We start from the raw sequence: 14,690 nt of genomic DNA, 5'->3' as shown, positions 1-14,690 counted from the left end.
AAGTCAGCTGAACTTAATTTGAGACTGTGCCTGTGTTTCGGGCAGAAAGATGTTAAAATGGGAAATAACGATTCTACAGAGACAGATAACAAAATCATCTGCACAGTAATCTGTTTAAAATTGGCAATAGTTTTGATCTGAGGTCAAGCAGCAAGGCCTGTAAATGCGTGTTTTTCACAGCTGCAGGAATTCATACTCTAGAACTGACATAGCTATAGGTATATTTGAAACTAATACTACCAATTCCTGACATGCGAATGATTGATAATTTATCCATTCTTTAATTTGTTCATTTATCTCTGTATTCACAAGGTGAACCAGACCATATTTTCCAGACTTCATTTTACTTTTCTGTAGCTTATACAGTTGAAGTCACATTTTTACGAATTAATCATTATTGCTGAGAACATTTGAATTATTGTAGCCCAGTTTTTTTTTTTCTTTTTTTTTTTCTTTTCACTCAGTCAACATGCATCTGCAGCGTGAGTCTCCTCCAGTGAGCCTCATATGTAGTAATGATTGTTCAAACTATTTTCCTACCGTTAACACAGGGGGGCACCAAAACTCTGCTCTCTCTCTCTCTCTCTCTCTCTCTCTCTCTCTCACTCTCTCTCTCTCTCTCTCACACACACACACACACATGCACACACGCATGCACGCAAGCACACACACACACACACACACACACACACACACACACACACACACACACACACCTGTTCTGATGCAGCAGTGACAAATCTTAATGCATGCAGTATGCAGAGATGCGTGCAGTATGCAATGCTATTTGTTTTACTTAAACAACAACATTATTACTGCTACAGTGACAATTAGAGGATTTATCTGACACATAAATTTTTTTTCGTGGGTGCATAAATACGACAAACTCATGGTTTTGTGATTTTCATATCATGTCAGATGCAGATATGTTTATACAGTCACAAATGGACTGAAGTAAGCAATGCATGGAAATAATATTGGAATGGATGTATTTCATTTATGAAGTATATGGTAGTCCTCCATCTTTATGCATCACACTCAATATTTAGACATGAGGAACCAGGACTCTCCAGAGGGAGGATGATGAAAAAGGAGAGGGAAGCCAAGATGGAACATGTGTCTGTTCCTTAACCATGTTGGCTCATTGATAGGGATCTGAAGTGGCTTGGATCAACTCCTGTTTGGAGTGCTGCACTGATTTGCATGTGAAAAGGTCAAGAGCAACAAAAGCATTACTCTGCTTCATCATGGCTCTCTAACATAAAGCAGCGAGTTCTCTGGCAGAGAAGGAAACGTCTAAGAAAACAATACAACTGCATGTTTGTCTAAGGGAAGGGCATTTAAGTACAAACACTTCTATGCATGTGAATCCAAATACTCTCCTTGTGTAATATATAAAGATTTTGTTTAAGAAAATAATGGGTGTGCAAGCATTTGTGTGTTTGTAAAGGAATCCGTTTTTGTGGATGTATATGTGGGTGTTTGTTTGAGAGACAGGAAGAAGGAAATAAGATTGAGGGGGCCAGACAGCTTTGGAAGCATGGCAATCCATTCAACAGTTGTTGAGACATTTCAGGCTGGACTAAAGCGGTGGATTAACCAACCGACCGACATTGACATCCCTAGAGCCACACTGCTGTGTGTTCCTTCAATTACACAGACCATAATACCATCTCTGCTCCAAGATTGTGTCTGTGGAGTTATCTTTCACCCTGTGGTCATTGTGTTCCTGTGATGTATCGAGTCAAGCTCAGACAGCCTTCTGTTTTTTTTTTTTGTTGCTGTTAATTCGTTTGACTGCTGTTCATATATACTGTATGTGTGTGATGGTCAGCCGAGACACAGATAGGGAGAATAAGAACAACAGACATGGACAGACAGGCATGCTGGTTGGAGCCTGCAGTCATACTTATGGTACCTGTCTGCTTGTCTGAAAGTCTCACAGAGGAATCATGAAGGCTGAATGCACATTTACAAGAGCATAACAGGTTCGGCAAATCTGGGTGTAATTATTCCCTGTCTACTTAAACACAACTTGAATACACACTACTAACACATACTGTATAACAGCTGTCTAGTAATTCCTCCATTCAACAGCTCAGCATTGAGATGTGAGCATGTTCTGAATTTCAACTTTTTAAAAGTACACTGAAAAAAAACCTACTCCATGAAAAAGAAATAAGATGGCTGTTAAAGATGCAAGAGCTGCCTCTCACCAAATCTGTCACATTCGAAGGCTCCTGTTCATTAATGCATTCAGTCGTCACTATAGCCCTTTTCTTCACAGTGATGGATAATATAAGGCGTAATACTCTTCAGTCTGTCCATAACTGAGCTGTAAAACTGCAGTTTTTCTTACATGTAGAGATTTTGAGCAAGTTTCATCCATTAAACCTTGCAAATATTGCTCTCTAAATATTAATCTGCAATACTACTTGCAGTAGCTCAACAATCTTGTTCAGTCTTCTCTATTTCTGTTCTGTCTGAGTCCTTACTTACCATCTCCAAATTTAGATTTCTACTTGTACTTGTACATATCTTTTATGAATAAGAACAACATTGTTCATGTGGCGTGGTTCTAAGGATTGTATTTTCAGTTCGGTCCACCACTTTGGTCCAGACTAAAATATCTCAACAAAGATGGATTTCCATTACATTTTGTACTGACATTGATGTTTCCTAAAATGAATTTGGTGAGCCCCTGAATGTTCCTGTAGTGCCACCATATGGTTGACATTTGTGCTTTTGAGTGAAAAGTCTTGACAACTATTGGATTGATTGCCATGACATTTGGTTCAGACATTTATGTCCCTCGCAGGACAAATGTTGGCATGCTAACATGCTAAATTAAGATGGTGAACATGGTAAACGTTATACTGGCTGACCATCAGCATTGTTAGCATGCTAACAATGTGGCCTCAGAACTTTTAGCATGGTAAGTTTAACAAGACTCTTAGGGCCAGATTTACTAAGTTTTCTCAATTTACTGAGACAGCAGACAGCCAGCTTCTGGACTGGGACTGTTTACTGTCCTTCAGAGATCACCTTCACAAAAAGTTCCTATGGAAGAAATATCATATCATTTCTGTGGTACTATTGACATGTTCCTGTGATATTTCCCTGTACACAAAGACGTGTGAGGTATTTTGCGACATTTACAAGGATCATAGATTTTGTGGTACTTTACCATAAGTTATTTGGTACTGGTACCCCCTACTCCTGAGGTAAGGTCATGTGGTACTTTTGGGACGTTAACCACAGGATTGTGCCATAAATTCTGTCATACTTAACAACAGATTCTGTGGTATGCAAAACTGACCATTTCACATTGCATGACTTTAGTAAATCCAGCAGAATACAAATCATCTGTTTGTGGGATCCTCCCTTAAATATGCAATAATGTGCGAGATGTTCCTTGCAAACACTCGCACAAGTGACATGCAAACTAAAAAATTATCCCGTTGGATAAATACACTGAATGTGTTTGGGGCAGAATGTGTCTTAGTTAAACTTGCAGTGGCCCAAGATCCTCTTCAACAATCTTCTATATTACTTACCATCTCTAAACCTAATATATGTGAGGTAGTGATAGTGGTTTCAACTAAACTCATATATTGAATAAATCAGAATTCACTGATCAACAATCATTGTTTTCATCTTGTTATTGTTATATTTGGGTGGCAATTAAGTAGACATCCTAAATCATCGTGTTTGAATCACAGGAACAATTTGTTCTGCACATTTCTGTTAGTTTCATTTTTGTGGCAGTGGCCCAAGATCCTCTTCAACAGTCCTCTATAATGTCATGTCTTTTTAAAGACGGTTTCCTTGGTGTTTCGGCTCTTTTTAGCCACAAACAAAACTCAGTGGGGAAAAGCAACGATGGTTCCAGGATGGATACAAGGTCAAAATTGTTGCAATTACCTGGTAGGGATCTTATCCCAGCGACACAATGTGACAGCTCTGAAAATGTCCTTTCACGTTTAACTGCCGCCTCCAACAGTCCTCGGGCCTCACTGTAAAAGCATGTCAGGCCACAGACGCAATATTGTATTTTATATTTCTATATATATGATATCAGATGTGACGTGGTATTATACCACTTTAGATACAGTATTAATGAGAAAAAAAGGCAGCAGTGTTCACTGTGGATGATTACTGACATTGCTGCTGCCAAACATCTCAATCCACTGCCTCGGTGGAGTAACATCTCTTTAATTTACACTGCAACTTTTTAGACATACTTTATTATTTGATTCTTTTGCAACAAAATTACCAGCTGCAAGTTCACAGTTTACATTAATTTAATGTATTCTATTAGCAAAAAGGGCATTCTTAATTTTGGGGAAAGCAGTAATTATAGATAGGGTTATTATTACAGTATGTGAGAGTCATGGTCATGGCCTGTATAGCTGCTGTGAGTACACCCAACAACAAAGAGGGAGTATGAAACGATCATTAAGCTTGTAAAGAAGTACAGGCACATTTGTATTACTCACTTAACAACTTAAACACTTACAGGAGGATTTAATGAATGATACAACTGAGATGAATGATGTATCCTACAATGTATTTACGGTATGTTTCTGAGAGAGAGACAGCTGGAGGGAGATAAAAAGGAGGGCACATCAAAAGAACATATAATCTACAACACTGAGGCTTTTTTTTCTACAAATAGGAGCGGAGCTACATTTCCTTTTTTCAAGTGCAATTGTACAGTCATCTGTTCAGAGACGCAGGCATAAATGTCCTATAGGGGAAGTCCATGGATTTTCGCATCTTCTCAATGTTCACATATAGTTCCCATTCTCAAACGAAAGAAAAAAGCAATGAATAGTAACATTTGTCCACGAACACAGAGAAAACAAGTAATCATACATTTAAAAAATAAAATAAAAAATAAACATGTAGTGTCCACATTTAAATGAGGACAAGAGAAGTTCATGGGAGTAGTTTCACTAACTCTTAAATCATCTGTTATAAAAGTATGACATAATTGGGGGCCATTTATTTAGGATTTTTCTTTTTTATTGTAATCTTGCGGTTATGTTTTCCATGTATTAAACATCCTTAACTTTCTCCCTCCATTGTGTTACGGTGGGGGGCTGTGTTGCCAGGAGACTGTGATTATCTTCTTTGCAATTAGAAGAAAGACTCTCAGTAGTAATATCTGATTGTTGTTCTCCTACATCTTCTGGTTATATTCTTAATAAAAAGTAAAATGGTCCTAAGGGCAGTTTTATATCTGTATGTTTCACCCATAGACTGTATATAATAGTGGATGTACCATCCATGAGTCACCCATTGGTTTGTGGACTGTTATTTTGAAGCCTCGAGTTTAGCGATACGGGCGTCGCCATCTTGTTTTTTTTGCAACCGGCTGTGCTGATTTTTGACAAGCTGGGGTGGAGGACGCGAATAAGCCACCAAGCCAGTGTTGTTTTGGTTGCAATGGAGCTGCTGTTAGCTAAACACTAAAGGAGGAAAGTTGCCGATTTTTAACCCTTCTAAAGCTTGTCATGCAGCAGAGATTTACCGGCTGTTTAACACGGACCTCCGGGCACTGCCAGAAAATCGGCAACCGTTCCCTTAAGTTACCAGCTAACGCTAGTGCTAGCTAGCTAGTTTTGGTTGGCATAACGCTGAAAAAGACCTTTTTAGGCAACCAAATATTCCAATCAACTTTGATGAAGTAAAAACACAGTGTGAGAGGGTCAAAGTTTAAGATGAAAACATGGACAACACCCCAAAACAAGTTTGCAGCTATTTTAATTTAGGCTACACAGGGCCACGGATGCGCATTGTTAAGCCTCTATCATTGACAGGTCGGCGTGTAGCTGCGCCCGTAAAGCATCCCCTGCTTTATCGTCAATTTTAAAATACATGGAACCATAATTTACAAAAAGACCATCATGTTATATTGAAGAAGACAATAGCGATTGAGGCCATGAACTCATTATGAAAATGTTTATTGAGGTAATAAATCAAGTGAGAAGTAGGGTCATTTTCCTGTAGACTTCTATAGAAATTGAGGGTTTGTTTTGCAACCGGTGGAATCGCCCCCTGTGCTGGAAATGAGATAGAATGCAGGTTAAGGCATGTTCGCACATCACTTTTCAGTCCCGGAAGGTTTGTCCATTATTATATACAGTCTATGGTTTTGCCAAAATCCTAATAGTTTTGGACAGTCCCAAATATGTGTGTGTGTGTGTGTGTGTGTGTGTGTGTGTGTGTGTGTGTGTGTGTGTGTGTGTGTGTGTGTGGGGTCGAGAATTGTTATGTTTTACTACCACAGCTTTGTCAAAGTGCAAAGCAGAATTGAAATGAATTAAACAGGGGGTTTGGTGATGTGGAGAGCAGGTGCATGATCACAGTCTGGCCCACAGGTGAATTCATTTTTATCTGAGTGCTGTTGAGGCAGAACACAATACTTTTCATCCTATTTGTTTCTGAAGCACAGGGAGCTGAAAATACAGCACCTTTGGAAATTTAAACAAGTTTCTGTGGAGGTCGCCCTTAGCCATTTTAAAGTTACAGCTCAAGTTCTGATTGATTAAGTGTGCACAGTGCTGGACACATTTCTCGAAAGGTTCATGCTCTCAGTCAACACAACCATGAAAAAAACAGACACTCAGTTGTGCCCAGCCAGCCTGAAATGAAGTGCTGCTTTCAACTCAGACTTTATAACAACCAGCTACGTGCACTGTTGATACAACTATTCAGGGACTGCTGGTGGTATAAGATGTTTTCTTTACTGGATGTAATGGAATGTGATCATTTAGTTTGTGTTAAATGTTTGTCGACCTTGTTAAAATTCAGTGAATTAAGAATCAAATGAATCAACCTTATGTAACATGTTTATTATCAAGCATATGATATGTTTATTTTGTGATGTAGTCTATATCAAAGCAAGTCAAGGGCATTTCTGATTACTTTAAAGATCATGAAGATAAAGCAGCAGGATGGTACTGTATATAGAGCCTAAGTTTATACATGTCACCCAGTGCAACAGTGTGGCTTACTGATTTGATGATTAATAGTTTTTGAACTTCAATGGAGGTCTGCGGCACAGAGAAATACTTACTAATACTACTGTAAGCTATATCAGGGTTTTAAAACACAGATATTGCTTGATAGTAGGATCAATTCATTGTGTTTTGTTCTTTTCATGGGACTTGTGGAGAACAAGAAAATATATATGTGAATACAATATAGAATACTTATTCTTAAACCCTTCATATTTTTGTAGTTTTGATAATAATAATAAGAGTATTGATACATACTAGCTTACTAAATGTGTATTAATTCACAGTACTACTAAAATAGTCCCTAACATATGCAGTATTTCCATATGTTTGAGTAATGTTTCCTAAAATCACAGAGCCCAAATGTTTTAAGAAAATACTGAGCCTTGTCAAGAAATGAGAAAACCAACAAATTTAAAGGAACGCATATTTTTTGAGTTTCAAGCTCTCCAAAACTTTCCAAAATTGATTTTTTTCTGTAAAGTTGACATTTTGAAGACGGGATACTTTTCATTTGACATCGCTATGCTGCACAGCAGCAGGATTTCAAAGAAGTCCTGAAGTTCAGTTCTGCAGTAAAGCGGAAGGAGTCAGTGCTCTTTCATCATGCTCTTTGGTCATCTCTTATCATGTATCGGTGAAATGTCAAAACCTGTCTACACACGCAAGCACGTACGCATGCACACACCTATGCACACACACAAATTTACATACTCCCTCTGTATGCCCCTCGCTCTCTCTCTGAGGCCCTCTGTCAAACCCATTTGTAAGGAACATGCATTTGTGGGATGAGCAGCAGTGCTGAGTATGTGGGTTGCGCCCATGAAAATGGGCATTGCCAATGCCAAACAGCTTATTCTGCCATTGACTCATTTAGTGTTTAACCTTTGTGTGTCGTCCGCGTAACTATGGTAACTTATTTTGTTGTTTTCCATAATCTGAGTCAGTGGAAGCATGTAGATGTTAAACAGAAGAGGCCCCAGAATGGAGCCTTGGGTCATATTTGTATGCTCAGATACATAATTACCTATAGATACAAAGTAATCCCTATTCTTTAAATAGGATTCAAACCAGTTTAGTACTGAGCCAGAAAGGCCAACCCAGTTTTCCAATCGGTCTAGTAATATGTCATGGTCGACCGTGTCAAATGCAGCACTGAGATCAAGTAATACTAAGACTGAAATTTTGCCACTATCTGTGTTTAAGCGGAGCCATCTCCAGTGCTGTGGTGTGGTCGAAAACCCGACTGGAAGGCATCAAAAATGTTGTTTAGTGACAAGAAAAGGTTGAGTTGTTGGAAAAATGCTTTTTCAATGATTTTACTTAAAAATGGAAGGTTTGATATCGGCCTATAGTTGCTCATTAGTGACGTGTCTAGATTGTTCTTTTTTAAGAGTGGCTTAATGACTGCAGTTTTCAGGGCCTGAGAGAAAAGACGTGTTTACAATCTGTAGAAGATCAGAAGCCAAACAATTCCAAACATTTTTGAAAATGCCCGTTGGTAGAATATCAAGGCAGTAGGAGGAGGTTTTCAGATGTTGTATAATGTCCTCCAGGTTTTTATGGTTGATCGTATGAAACTGGGTCATATTGGAATTTGTTTTTCCTGGACACTGTGACAACACATACCCTGTACTTGATATGGAAGCACTGACTGTTTGTCAAATTTTCTGAATTTTGTCTTTGAAGAAGGAGGCAAATTCATTGCAGGCCTCGGTAGATAAAAGTTCAGATGCTACTGGTACTGGAGGGTTTGTTAACCTATAGACAGTAGCAAACAAAGCACGTGAATAGGGGTAGTACGGTTCATGAAAAAACATCCGAACCGCTCGGTCCGCTTGTCTCGGTTCGGAGCGTGTGTGTGCCGCACGGTTTGACGCATGCGCAATGTAGCCTCGTGCCCGTCAGGTGCCCGTATGTGACTTCAGACAGTGTGTTTCCCTTTCACATGAAAGAAGAGGTGTGGACAAGTTACCAACAAAACGTACAGCTAAAGACCGTGCAAAACATTTCAGACCGTCCTGCGAAACTGTATACATTTTAACATCAATGTACTGTAACGTTTTTTCACTCTAAACTCGCTGAAGCGGCTGCAGTTTAGATCCTGTCGGGTCTCTGCAGCAGGCGGGGCTGCTCAGTTCTCAAACATACATAGTGGATGCAGGAAAAAACGGAGATGAGACGTATACAGGAGGACCTGACAGCTACGCTCGTTATTGTAAGTGCAATGATACGTCCAATAAGTACTTTATCAAACCGTATGACTGTGTCCCAGCCCAGGCCAGGATAGGAAATTAACTAACAATGTAAACAGTTTTTATGTTTAACGTATTCTGACTTATTCAAAAGACGGAGCTTTAAGAGTTCCTCTCTTTTTCTTTTAAAGGATACATTTTTGTAAGAGCTACACTGAAGTTGGCAGTTTGATAAATGCAAGTTATTTCAATTGATATTCTGTAATATTTCAATCTTCATGTGCTAAAAAGGCACATAAGTTCCTATAGATGGCAATACACATTCTCCTTTTTTTGCCAAATAAATGAAAAGCATGTTGAAATCATCAATGTCTTCCCTCTTGCTGTATCAAAATCTCACCTAGCTTTCCTCAGAGATGGTCCCAGTAATGTGCTTAAAGTCAAGTCAAATTCAGTTTGTGCATGATTACATGATATAACTATGTAATTATTTAATACTGTATCCTACATTGTGGATAATTAAGCTATATATCATATGCTGAAGTATATTTCTGGAGTGTTAAAGATTAAAAGAAAAAATAACAAGAACTGTACAGAACCGAAAACCGTGACCCTAAAACTGTGATACGAACCGAACCGTGGGTTTTGTGAACCGTACCACCCCTACACGTGAATTATTATTGTTTTTAGCAATAATGTCAGAGAAGAAGGACCGCCTTGCATTCCTTAGTTCCAAATTATAAATGCGAACTCTCTCTTTATAGGTGTCATAATGGACCTGGAGATTAGTTTTTCGCCACTCTCTTTTTTCTGTTCTTACCAGTAAGACATTTCTCCATGAAGATCTTTTCTTATCAGAGACAGTTTTTACCTTAATGGGAGCAATGGCATCAATAACATTTGTAATTTTACAATTGAAATTATCTACAAGCTCAGTGACTTAGACCCCAAAGAGGGCGGGTGTGTAGGAGAAAAGCTGAATGAATGTTTCACCGGTGTTTTCAGTGATATACCGTTTTCTGATTAACTTTGTTTGGACACTTTTGTGAGATAGTGCCGTTAAATAAAACACAAGAATGATCAGAGAGAGCAACATCAGTCACCACAACCATGGAAATGTTTAGACACTTAATCAAGTCCAGAGTGTGCCCCTTATTGTGCGTGGGCTCCGTCACATGCTGAGTCAGTCCATAGTTCTCAAAAACACAACACAGTTCTTTGGTCCCTCTGTCCTGGGGGTTGTCAACATGAATGTTGAAATCACCAGCAATAATTACACAGTCAAAGTTAATACAGATTATAGACAGCAGTTCAGTAGTACTAACACATTTATCCGTCAAATACGATAGAAAAAACAATAGACTTAATTGGAGCCACAATAGACTTAATTGGAGCCACAGTTGGGAATATTTGATAACAGAATCAAAAGACCAAAACAATTCCTGTGCTGGTTCTACAATAATTTCCCTCCGACTTGTTTTATGGTCCCTGTGAGGCTCATTCAATCCCCCCCCACTCTAAAGTTGTGACCCATGACTCATACACACTTGTTGGTTTCCATGGCTACACTCGCATCCATCTCACCAGACAGAGGGTACTAAACTCCAGCAAATCAATATAGTCTCTTTCTCCACTCTATCCATCCCCCGTTTGTGTCTATACCTTTTCACTTCCTCTCATAGTCTGGTTTTCAATTCTTCCTCTCCCTACCTCTGACACTAACGATTTGCTCTGGAAATTTCGGCAGGTGAAATTAAAATCAAGTTGAAATCTCACAGCAAATGTCTGCATTGGATTTGTATCCTTAAGATGAAACGTAGCATTTGTGGTCACCGTTATTTACATTCACACATCTGAGGGATTCACAGGAAGTGAGGCATGCATGGGATCCAGCATTACTGTTTTCAATTTGATCTCATTCACAACTGCCTCACTGTTAACTGCTCACTCTCCAAAAGAGCTGCAATAAGTATACTGTATACTGTATATCAGCAAAAAAAAATCACACAAGATTCCTAACCCTAACCGTAACCCTAACAGGGTGATTGGCGCGTCGCTGGATTGGGAAACCCTGGGTTGATTGAACTAGTTGTTAACCACCTTCGTGACACAGCTTATGCGGGTCCGCGATTGTTAGATTAGGTGAAGCCGGGTAACTGAAATAAATCCAGGGCATGTTGATCTTGATTCGTAGTACAGGCCACAGGTGTCTCAAAGCTACCAAGTAATAGGCGGAGACAGGGAGTACATGTACTTGAAAGAGTCCGGCAGTCGTGGCAGACGAAGGTCCAGTCGGGAGTTTGGATGGAGAGTCCACTGAAGTCCACTGTGGTCTGAAGGCATAATCCTTGCTAGATCACTAGCTAGCGGTAACCGTTAGTCGGGAGGTTGACAGCTAACGTTAGTCAGCTGAAGCTAACAGTCGATCGACGGTGAGTAGCATACGTTACACAGGCTGGCAGCAGCAAGAGTCCAGAATTGAGAAAGCAGGGGATAGAAAGGTGTTGAGATGACCAACACCTTTTTTTTTTATTAATTTCGCAGATTGTGAAGCGGCGATATTCATGCCAGCGTCCTCACGTTCCATAATTTTCCAATGATGTAAAAGAATAAATTATTTACCTTTCTGTTACCCTCAAAGAACCATAACTCATCTCTTAGACTGCTTTGAATTAATTTTTCTACCTTTTTGAATCCCTAGAATTGAAATCTTTTCCTCTTGCCTGACAAGTTATTTCATCAACAAAACATGCTATCTAGTAGTTTAGTCGGGATTCAGCTTTGCAGATCTTGAACACTTTAGCAGTGACACACAAGTTACACTCCCTTTGCTATCGTCTCTGCTCAACTGTTACCTCAGCAAGTCTCCATGAAAAGCGTCTCCATTCTGTAATTAAAAAGCCTAATTAAAACCAGAGGGATGATTTTCCTCTGAGTCCTGTCTGCCCACTCGGGTCAGAGAGAGGAAGGAGGGATTCAGCTGTGAGAAATGTCTCATGGCGAGGCTGTCGGCAGAGTAGAACAGACTGACGTTCCGCTACTGGGAAACTGAGCCGAGGAGGGACCGAGTCGATAGCTGACTGTCTCTGTATTCATTGTAACAAAAATTCCTAACAATCTAATTAAGTAGAGATGCACCGATTACAACTTTCTAGGCCGATTCCGATTTTCTTTGAGTTAGGCCAGCCGATACCGATTTTAGCCGATTCCGATTTTATTTTTTCTAACCACTTTACAGCACACACAAATATTTATTTTCTATCTTTTCTTTAATAGAAAATGTTACATTTTGCATAGAACATAGAACATTTTTTAAATAGATAATTGATCGCTATAAAATACAACTATATAAATTACTCCTGGTGTGGGAAATTAACACACATCTAAAGTGCAATGTTATGTAAGAACCATTTCCTTCTTTTCACATCCAATATCCAACTAAACAAATGTGATATATTTAGCAGACTAAACTTCTGTATGTATGAAAACAGGGAAAACAGGTAATGGCAATAAAATAATATAAAAATAACAAATACAAATAACTGCCTTAATGCAGTATAAAGATATTTCTCAAAACACACACACAGGCCTGCCACGTCAACAGTAACGTTACCTAAACAGCGTGTAGTTCCTTTTTTAGCAAGTTTGCTTTATGTGTCATTGTGCATAAATGTGAACACTACCGTTGTTAGCAGATAAGCCTGTCAACAGGCTTATCTGCTAACGTTAGCTACCAATGGTTACCTCGGAACAATCCAGCAAATAGACGGTAGACTACCTTAGAGTGCCGTTACCTGAAACAGATGATTTAACGTCACCGCTCATTTTACACACAGTTTAACAACAAAACTAAACTCTTTAAAGATTACTACGTTTTTAATGTTGGTTTTAAGCGGTATGCACCCCCACTAACCTGGAAAGCGTTTTAAACAGTAACGTTAATACAGTGTGTCGGAGGAATACAGCGTCTCTTTTTTTTTGTCTCCTACAGCGGCCAGCGGGGCGTCAGAGGCAGAGGGACCACACAGCGTTTGCTAATGTTAGCTTCTTGTCTCATCTGGGGTCTGATAAACTCATCAAAGTCAGTGTGCCCAACGCTATTTTCCAATAAACTGTAGCTGTCATATTTCACGGGACCCGCGTGAGTGCAGTTTTCATGTTCCAGTTTTTCAGCATCGGAGGGGAGAGAGAGCGGCTGACTGTTTGAGTCGTGTATAATTACGACTTTATGACATTTCATAAACAGCTGATTGAGCGGCACTGCGCCGCTGCTACATGCATACAGCGAAAACCCTGCATGTGCACGTGTGATGTTGCTGTTGCGCGATGTAAATCATGCGGCGCCCGAGTGCATTTGACCGGCATAAAATCGGCATATGTCAGTCTGACCGGCAGGTTGCCGGTCATGGCCGATGACGTGAAAATCGGCCAATTCCGGTCACCGGCCGGTCAATCAGTGCATCTCTATAATTAAGTACTTCATGTGGGAAACATCTCCTGCAAAATAATGAGTAAATCATGCTCAGAAGCCAGCTAATGTCTAAACCGCTGGCAACAAAAGTGAGTACACCCCTATGTTAAATTCCCATAGAGGCAGGCAGATTTTTATTTTTAAAGGCCAGTTATTTCATGGATCCAGGATACTATGCATCCTGATAAAGTTCCCTTGGCCTTTGGAATTAAAATAGCCCCCCCACATCATCACATACCCTTCACCATACCTAGAGATTGGCATGGTTTTTTGTCGGTTAGCCTAATAGCTGGTTTGATTTGATTTTATGGAAAGTACCCCATGCCAATCTCTAGGTATGGTGAAGGGTATGTGATGATGTGGGGCTATTTTAATTCCAAAGGCCAAGGGAACTTTATCAGGATGCATAGTATCCTGGATCCATGAAATAACTGGCCTTTAAAAATAAAAATCTGCCTGCCTCTATGGGAATTTAACATAGGGGTGTACTCACTTTTGTTGCCAGCAGTTTAGACATTAATGGCTGTGTGTTGAGATTATTTTTGAGGGGACAGCACATTTACACTGTTATACAAGCTGTACACTTAATACTTTACATTGTAGCAAAGTGTAATTTTTTAAAAGTGTTGTGCCATTAAAAGATATAACGAAATATTTACTAAAATGTGAGGGGTGTACTCACTTTTGTTTCTTCACGGCCACATGCACGGCTGGACCGGCTATCAAAACAAAGAACAGAGAAGCTCGGATTACAACACACACAGAGGGAGTGAGACTTAATTCTCTGCTCAGGACGCCATTACTCCACTATATTTTCACATAGCAAATACAGTAAGTGTTTGCTGCCTTATTAATGTTCTGAATGTCGAGTACAGCCCCTTTAATTACCATGAAAGTAATTTAAAGTTGAAAGTCTGGTCAGGATATTCTTAAATCCTTCCTGGCACAAAGCAGGTTATTGCCAGGATGTTAAAGCTGATGTCTTTTAGGAATGATAGA

The sequence above is a fragment of the Sander vitreus genome, chromosome 17 (genome assembly GCF_031162955.1).
Source record: "Sander vitreus isolate 19-12246 chromosome 17, sanVit1, whole genome shotgun sequence".
Lineage (NCBI taxonomy): Eukaryota > Metazoa > Chordata > Actinopteri > Perciformes > Percidae > Sander > Sander vitreus.
The sequence above is the reverse complement of the archived record's forward strand: the minus strand, read 5'-3'. Positions refer to the sequence as shown.